This window comes from Carassius gibelio, chromosome A16 (genome assembly GCF_023724105.1).
Source record: "Carassius gibelio isolate Cgi1373 ecotype wild population from Czech Republic chromosome A16, carGib1.2-hapl.c, whole genome shotgun sequence".
In the NCBI taxonomy this organism is placed as follows: domain Eukaryota; kingdom Metazoa; phylum Chordata; class Actinopteri; order Cypriniformes; family Cyprinidae; genus Carassius; species Carassius gibelio.
The window spans coordinates 23,200,043-23,209,430 of record NC_068386.1 but is presented as its reverse complement, the minus strand read 5'-3'; positions in this window follow the sequence as shown (position 1 = coordinate 23,209,430).

Below are 9,388 nucleotides of genomic sequence, written 5' to 3'. Positions count from 1 at the left end.
AAGTTTGTTTGACTATGTTGCAAACAGTATTTTAATACAAATTCATATTTGGATGGGTCTCCACATGCCAATGGTTGCTGAAATCTATTGTTAGGGATCCCTAACATTAGTGTCAACTTAAAGTTGCAAATAACTGACTGAAAGGTAACATCTTGGTTACATGTGATCCCCTGTAAAGACCTTGTCTCAGAGGACCACCAGGACAAGACCACAGGAAATTGATGAATCTTCTACACAATCTGACTTTGCTGCAGCCTGGAATTGAACTACTGGTTTCAAGGAGAACTGGCCCCCCAACTGAGCCTGGTTTCTCCCAAGGTTTTTTTCTCCATTCTGTCACTTATGGAGCTTCGGTTCCTTTTCGGTTCCGCTGTTGCCTCTGGTTTGCTTAGTTGGGGTCACTTCATCTACAGCGATATCTTTGAATTGATTGCAAATAAATGCAAAGACACTATTTAACTGAACAGAGATGACATCACTGAATTCAATGATGACCTGCCTTTAACTGTCATTTTGCATTATTGACACACTGTTTTCCTAATGAATGTTGTTCAGTTGCTTTGACGCAATGTATTTTGTTTAAAGCGCTATATAAATAAAGGTGACTTGACTTGACATATGTAACCCTTGTTCCCTGTAGGAGACACTGTAATATGATGTCAGACACTGTAATATGCTCTGGTCCCCTCCCTGCTTACCGTGGTGATGAGATGCATAGCAGATTGTCATCACTCAATGGCTGGATGTCTAAGTGGTGCCCACAGAATAACATAGGTTTCATAGACAATTGGACAAGCTTTTGGGGCAGACCTGACCTGTTTAAAAGAGATGGTCTTCATCCCTCCTGGGGTGGCGCCACTCTTCTGTCTAGAAATATGGCACATAGTCTTAGTGTTTATACTTGACTAACTGGGGCCCAGGTCAGGAAGCAGACAGACTGGCTAAACCGACCGTCTGCTAGCTGCCTCCCGTCACAGAGGTCAGTTAATTCTCAGCACATAGAGACTCTTTCACCTAGATATCACACTATAGAGACTGTGTCTGTTCCCCGAACTAGAAAATACAAAAAACGTCCAAACCAAGTTAAGGTTAACAATTTAATTGAGGTTCAACAAATAAAAAACAAATGCAATATGGATAAACAAATGATAAAGATTGGTTTATTGAATATCAGATCCATTTCTACGAAAACACTTTTTGTAAATAATATGATAACTGATCATAATATAGATGTGCTCTGTTTGACAGAAACTTGGCTAAAACCTGATGATAACATTATTTTAAATGAGTCCACCCCCCAATATTACTGTTAAAAACATGAGCCGCGTTTAAAAGGCAAAGGGGGAGGAGTTGCTTCAATTTATAACAACGTTTTCAGGATTTCTCAGAGGGCAGGCTTCAATTATAACTCATTTGAAGTAATGGTGCTTCATATAACATTATCCAGAGAAACCAATGTTAATGATAAATCCCCTGTTATGTTTGTACTGGCTACTGTATACAGGCCACCAGGGCACCATACAGACTTTATTAAAGAGTTTGGTGATTTTACATCCGAGTTAGTTCTGGCTGCAGATAAAGTTTTAATAGTTGGTGATTTTAATATCCATGTCGATAATGAAAAAGATGCAATGGGATCAGCATTTATAGACATTCTGAACTAAATTGGTGTTAGACAACATGTTTCAGGACCTACTCATTGTCGAAATCATACTCTAGATTTAATACTGTCACATGGAATTAATGTTGATAGTGTTGAAATTATTCAGCCAAGTGATGATATCTCAGATCATTATTTAGTTCTGTGTAAACTTCATATAGCCAAAATTGTAAATTCTACTTCTTGTTACAAGTATCAAAGAACCATCACTTCTACCACAAAAGACTGCTTTTTAAGTTATCTTCCTGATGTATCCAAATTCCTTAGCATATCCAAAACCTCAGAACAACTTGATGATGTAACAGAAACTATGGACTCTCTCTTTTCTAGCACGTTAAATACAGTTGCTCCTTTATGCTTAAGGAAGGTTAAGGAAATCAGTTTGACACCATGGTATAATGAGCATACTCGCACCCTAAAGAGAGCAGCCCGAAAAATGGACCGCAGCTGGAGGAAAACAAAACTAGAGGTATTTCGTATTGCTTGGCGGGAAAGTAGCATATCCTATAGGAAAGCATTAAAAACTGCTAGATCTGATTACTTTTCTTCTCTTTTAGAAGAAAACAAACATAACCCCAGGTATTTATTCAATACAGTGGCTAAATTATCAAAAAATAAAGCCTCAACAAGTGTTGACATTTCCCAACACCACAACAGTAATGACTTTATGAACTACTTTATTTCTAAAATCGATACTATTAGAGATAAAATTGCAACCATTCAGCCGTCAGCTACAGTATCACATCAGACAGTGCACTATAGACCCCCTGAGGAACAGTTCCACTGATTCTCTACTATAGGAGAGGAAGAATTGTATAAACTTGTTAAATTATCTAAACCAACAACATGTATGTTAGACCCTATACCATCTAAGCTCCTAAAAGAGGTGCTTCCAGAAGTCATAGGTCCTCTTCTGACTATTATTAATTCCTCATTGTCATTAGGATATGTCCCCAAAACCTTAAAACTGGCTGTTATTAAGCCTCTCAAAAAAACCACAACTTGACCCCAGAGAACTTGTTAATTATAGACCAATCTCGAATCTCCCTTTTCTGTCCAAGATACTAGAAAAGGTGGTATCCTCACAATTATATTCCTTCTTAGAGAAAAATGGTATATGTGAGGATTTCCAGTCAGGATTTAGACCGTATCATAGTACTGAGACTGCTCTCCTTAGAGTTACAAATGATCTGCTCTTATCATCTGATCGTGGGTGTATCTCTCTATTAGTTTTATTGGATCTTAGTGCTGCGTTTGACACAATTGACCACAACATTATTTTGCATAGACTTGAACACTTTGTTGGCATCAGTGGAAGTGCATTAGCATGGTTTAAATCGTACTTATATGACCGCCATCAGTTCGTAGCAGTGAATGAAGATGTATCATATCGATCACAAGTGCAGTATGGAGTACCTCAAGGCTCAGTACTAGGGCCGCTACTCTTCACGCTTTATATGTTACCCTTGGGAGATATCATCAGGAAACATGGTGTTAGCTTTCACTGTTATGCTGATGATACTCAGCTCTATATTTCCTCGCAGCCCGGTGAAACACACCAATTTGAAAAACTAATGGAATGCATAGTCGATATAAAAAATTGGATGACGAGTAATTTCTTACTGCTAAATTCAGAAAAAACAGAGGTGTTAATCATAGGGCCTAAAAACTCTGCTTGTAATAACCTAGAACACTGTCTAAGACTTGATGGTTGCTCTGTCAATTCTTCGTCATCAGTTAGGAACCTAGGTGTGCTACTTGATCGCAATCTTTCCTTAGAAAGCCACGTTTCTAGCATTTGTAAAACTGCATTTTTCCATCTCAAAAATATATCTAAATTACGGCCTATGCTCTCAATGTCAAATGCAGAAATGTTAATCCATGCATTTATGACTTCAAGGTTAGACTATTGTAATGCTTTATTGGGTGGTTGTTCTGCACGCTTGGTAAACAAACTACAGCTAGTCCAAAATGCAGCAGCAAGAGTTCTTACTAGAACCAGGAAGTATGACCATATTAGCCCGGTCCTGTCCACACTGCACTGGCTCCCTATCAAACATCGTATAGATTTTAAAATATTGCTTATTACTTATAAAGCCCTGAATGGTTTAGCACCTCAGTATTTGAATGAGCTCCTTTTACATTATAATCCTCTACGTCCGCTACGTTCTCAAAACTCAGGCAATTTGATAATACCTAGAATATCAAAATCAACTGCGGGCGGCAGATCCTTTTCCTATTTGGCGCCTAAACTCTGGAATAACCTACCTAACATTGTTCGGGAGGCAGATACACTCTTGCAGTTTAAATCTAGATTAAAGACCCATCTCTTTAACCTGGCATACACATAACATACTAATATGCTTTTAATATCCAAATCCAAAGGATTTTTAGGCTGCATTAATTAGGTAAACTGGAACCGGAAACACTTCACATAACACCGTACTTTCTACATCATTAGAAGAATGGCATCTACGCTAATATTTGTCTGTTTCTGTCTTATTCCGAGGTCACCGTAGCCACCAGATCCAGTCTGTATCCAGATCAGAGGGTCACTGCAGTCGCCCGGATCCAGTACGTATCCAGACCAGATGGTGGATCAGCACCTAGAAAGGACCTCTACTGCCCTGAAAGACAGCGGAGACCAGGACAACTAGAGCCCCAGATACAGATCCCCTGTAAAGACCTTGTCTCAGAGGAGCACCAGGACAAGACCACAGGAAACAGATGATTCTTCTGCACAATCTGACTTTGCTGCAGCCTGGAATTGAACTACTGGTTTCGTCTGGTCTGAATAGAACTGGCCCCCCAACTGAGCCTGGTTTCTCCCAAGGTTTTTTTCTCCATTCTGTCACCGATGGAGTTTCGGTTCCTTGCCGCTGTCGCCTCTGGCTTGCTTAGTTGGGGTCACTTCATCTACAGTGATATCGTTGACTTGATTGTAAATAAATGCACAGACACTATTTAAACTGAACAGAGATGACATAGCTGAATTCAATGATGAACTGCCTTTAACTATCATTTTGCATTATTGAGACTGTTTTCCAAATGAATGTTGTTCAGTGCTTTGACGCAATGTATTTTGTTTAAAGCACTATATAAATAAAGGTGATTGATAGGAGGAAAATTATATCCCTCATGCCACAACTGTGAATGTTGTTGAATGTCAGGATTCTTTCTCGGCTCCTCAGCTCAAAACTGAATGAGTGATTCAGGTATGTGGCTTGTAGGGCTGGGATAAACAATTATTTTTTAAACGATTAATCTAGCGATTATTTTTTGATGCATCGATTAATCTAACGATTATTTTTTTTCAGACAGATTCGATTTCGATTATCTCCCCATTAATTGACTACTAACAATTTATACATGTTGATTTACATATCTGAATGAAAAAAAACATTAATTCCTTAACATTGAAATATATGTTTTTTTGCTCTTAAAATTACAAAATAAAAGACTGACTAAGAATGCATTACTTTGCACTTGTATAGAGATAGCATTCAATAATACCTTGAAGCCTTGAAAACACATAGTTTACCAAAACAAGCTTACTGAAAAAAGTTCTTCTTTCAGATGAAAATAATTTTGGTCACCCAAAATACTTGTTTAGAGCAATTGAAAGAATACAGTAACCAATGTAAACTTGAGGGCTTTAAGCTAATACAGAGAGTGCTTTTCCAAAAAATAAAATAAATTAACAGTGGGAGCCAGCAGCCTGTCATGGAGAAAAAAAAAAATCTCTGAATGCTCCACGTGAAACTTTGGCATTCCGCCCTTTTTCTATCGTGATTTTGGTTAATATGCACGAGGGAGAGAGAGAGAGAGAGAGAGCAAGACAGCGCTCGTGTTGTTTGAAAACTGTGAGTGCGCTCATGTAGCCGGGGCTCTCTCTCGTACGCGCCCTGTCAGGCGCAGCCCATGCAGCAGTCATTCTATTCTACAGTACATCACTCACCGATCAAATAAGGCTTTGACAGCCGACAAAAAAAAAAGATCAATGCAGAAAAACCCCTGGATTGGTTATATAACGTTGGACAGAATGTTGTTCTGGCCATCGTGTATATTCAGCGCACATAAGGTAAACGTTTTGCAAACGTTTTTTAGAGAAATAAAAACAGGTCGACGAATTGATGCGCATATTTTGCGTCGACGTATTTTTTGCGTCGACGTCATCGATGACCTCGACGCGTTGTCCCAGCCCTAGTGGCTTGGCATGCAAATTCCATTCGCCAGTTTTAATTTGCCTTTTGCTGTAATGCTTAGAGGTGATTGGGGCTCCCAAGTGAGTCCACTAACATCAGTGATGAGGTAATATCTCCATTTCTCTTCAGGAAATGAGGGTTATATACGTACATAAACGAGATGATTTTTGTACAACGCTGAATTGAAATGTTAGCCTGTTTAAAAAATAATATTAGGTATGTTATCAAAGTTTAGTAAAACTGCAGTACAGCACAGAGTTTACACTATTGCACTGAAAGCAGCATGTAGTTTTATGTTATGACAGTCTTTTATTTTCTACCCATCTTTGATCCACGTTGTTCCATATTATGTTGATGTAAACTAACAATGACACTGCTTGGCTTACCTTTGCAATTCAATGACAAGCCATAATATCACATGGAACAAAATGGAAAACTGTCAGACATGTTAATATATGCTTACTAGCCACAAGTTCACAATAGGGTTTTTTGAGTTTTTGATTTATTAAAGCAGGTTTTCTCTTTGCTTCCCCAGTGCTGCCTCACACAATTCCAGTCGAACAACTCCACCTGAAAGGCCCTTTCAGAATACAAAAATAAATAAATACAGGTGCGTCTAAAAAATTAGAATATCATGGAAAAGGTCATTATTGTATTTATTTATTTTTTTGTAATCTAACTTTCTTATATTCTAGATTCATTGACAATGAATGAAATATTTTAAGATTTGTAATATTTATTATTATTATTATTCTGATGGTTATGACTTACAGCTTAGGAAAATAAATATGCATTATCTCAAAAAAGAGAATATTTCAGTTTGAGCTCGTTTAGTTAGATTAATTTGAGTATCAATACTGGATACCTCTTGGGCTAGTTTAGAACATGTTACCACAAATATGGGAAATACTTATGACTTTGGAATAGTCCAGAAGACAATCATCACTGGCATAGAAGGTCATTGCTGAAAGAGCTGGCTGTTCACAGAGTGCTGTATCAAACTATATTCATAGAAAGTTGACTGGAAGGACAAAGTGTGGTAGGAAACGGTGCACAAGCAACAGGGATGACTACAGCCTTGGGAAGATTATCAGGAAGAGCTGTTTCAAGAACTTGGGAGAGCTTCACAAGGAGTGGACTGAAGCTGGAGTCACCACACTCAGACGTCTTCAGGAAAAGGGCTACAGCTGGCATTCCTGTCATTCCTAGAACTAAGCCACTCCTGAAACAGAAAAAAAAAAATTCAGAAGCATTTCACCTGGGGTAAGGAGAAAAATAACTGGACTGTTGCTCAGTGGTCCACAGTCCTCATTTCAAATGAAAGTAAATTTAGCATTTTATTTGGAAATCAATGTCTGGAGAAAGACTGGAGAGGCACATAATCCAAAGTCCAGTGTAATGAATGCAATGAATGTGATGTCTGCTGGTGTTGTTCCATTGTGTTTTACCAAGTCCAAAGTCAATGCAGCCATCTACCAGGAGATTTTGGAGCACTTTATGCTACTATCTGCTGACAAGCTTTATGGAGATGCCGATTTCAATTTGCAGCAGGACTTTAGCACTTGCCTACAGTGCCAAAACCACTTCCAATTGGTTTGATGACCATGATATTCCTTGGGCAGCCAACTCATCTGACCTGAACCTCACAGAGAATCTATTGGGTATTGTGAAGCGGAAGATAAGTAACATCTGACAAACAATACAGAGAAGCTGAAGACCGCTATCAAAGCAAACCTGTTCTTTAATAACGCCCCAGCAGTTCCACAAACTGAACGTGTGTATGTATATATATATATATATATATATGCATAAGAAAAGTTATGGTGAGCAGTTCATAAATCAATTGCCTTGAAAAGGGAGCTGGTTTTTAAACATTTCTCCTGAACCCGAATGGAACAGTAATTGACAGAAAAAAGTGAGGCAATTAACTTTTTTCTTAAAGGAGTGAATATAGAACGGCATGGCCATATTATCAGCAACCTTGGTGTTTTATTTGGCTGTGACAGTTAATGAAAGGAGTGAGCTCTTGTTCCCTTTCAGTCGGTCACGTTCTACGTTACGTCAGAAGAGACTGAGGAATGGGATCTCACCTGAGAGCCCAAACACCTTCGAGTAGTTACAAAACGAGCCAATGGTACACAGAGTATCTTGGTCTGCGGAATTTACATCATGAGCTCCGCCCCACAGAGCGGGTATATAGGGAGCAGCGCAAGCAACTCGCACTCAAGCTTTTGCTTCGGAGCCGAGCACATCACTTTCTGCTTTCACTGGAGTGTTTACAAGCGAATCAGCTGTTGTTGGTGTGAAGGCGCGATTCAGCAGTTCATCTGGGTTTCCTGCAGCAGCTCCCGCATTCCCCTGAGCACTTCAGCACCACTGAAAGAGCTGTTTCTCTCACTAAAAGAGTAAACGGGTTGAATTTGCATATTTTTAAAGATGTCATTTCACTTGTGTGTTTCTGGGTGTGGTTGATATATTGCTCTTCATGATGGCCACAATCGCTGTGTCAGGTGTCTGGGCTTTCAGCACGCTGAGACTGCATTTGTGGATGACTCTCATTGCTGTTCTCATTGCGTGAACATGACTATCTCGGCTTTAAGATCGAGGCTCGATTATCTTAAAAGGTATAGAGTCCCCTCTGTCACACCCCGTTCTAGCTCCTCTTCTCGTAAGAGGGCTGCTTTGGCTGGTGGCCAGGGTGATCTGAGGGTTACCATGTGGGCTTCCCCGACAAGCCAGCCTCCTCAGGCCACATCCCTCTCACAAATGCTGCAGCCGGTTGCGTTTTCCGGATGAGTTTGCTTAACCCTCTTAGGCTCCTGACATCTCATTCAGGGCTTAAGAGGAAGACCTTATGTCAACCGCCGCATCACAAGGCGGGCTTGAGTCCTCAGGAGATGAGGATTTAGCTGCATTGCCTCCCTAAGGAGTGCCAGCGTTGCCCAAGTCCAATCCCGAGCCGACAGCCATGCTTTTTGCCGGGCAGCTGAGAGCATCGGGCATGAGTGGAATCCTCCACCCTGTCCTGAGCGGTCGAGACTCGATGATTGGTTCCTGGGGGCTGCTCATGCTGATCGCCAGCACCCCCTGCTGGTTCCTTTGTTTCCGGAGGTGCACCAGGAAGTGACCAGTTCATGGAAGTCACCTTTAACTGCCTGAAACCGTTCTGGTGCTTCCTCCGCCTTCACTTCCCTTGATGGCGGAGCGGCCAAGGGGTATGCAGGGATTCCCCCAGTGGAGATTCTGTTACGATGCAACTGTGTCCGAAAAGCGCCTACGCATGGTGTGGTGGTCCCAAGCTTTCCTCCAAGGCCTATAAGTTCTCATCCATTCTTGTGGCCAAGGCTTACAGAGCTGCTTGTCAGGCCGCTTCTGCCCTGCACACCATAGCCTCCATTCAGGTCTACCAGGCCAAGGTGCTCAAAGAGCTGCACGGGAGCAGTGCTGACCCAGGGGTTTTGCAGGAGGCGTGCACTGCTACCGACCGTGCTCTCTGGGCAGCGAAGGTTACTGTGCACTCCTT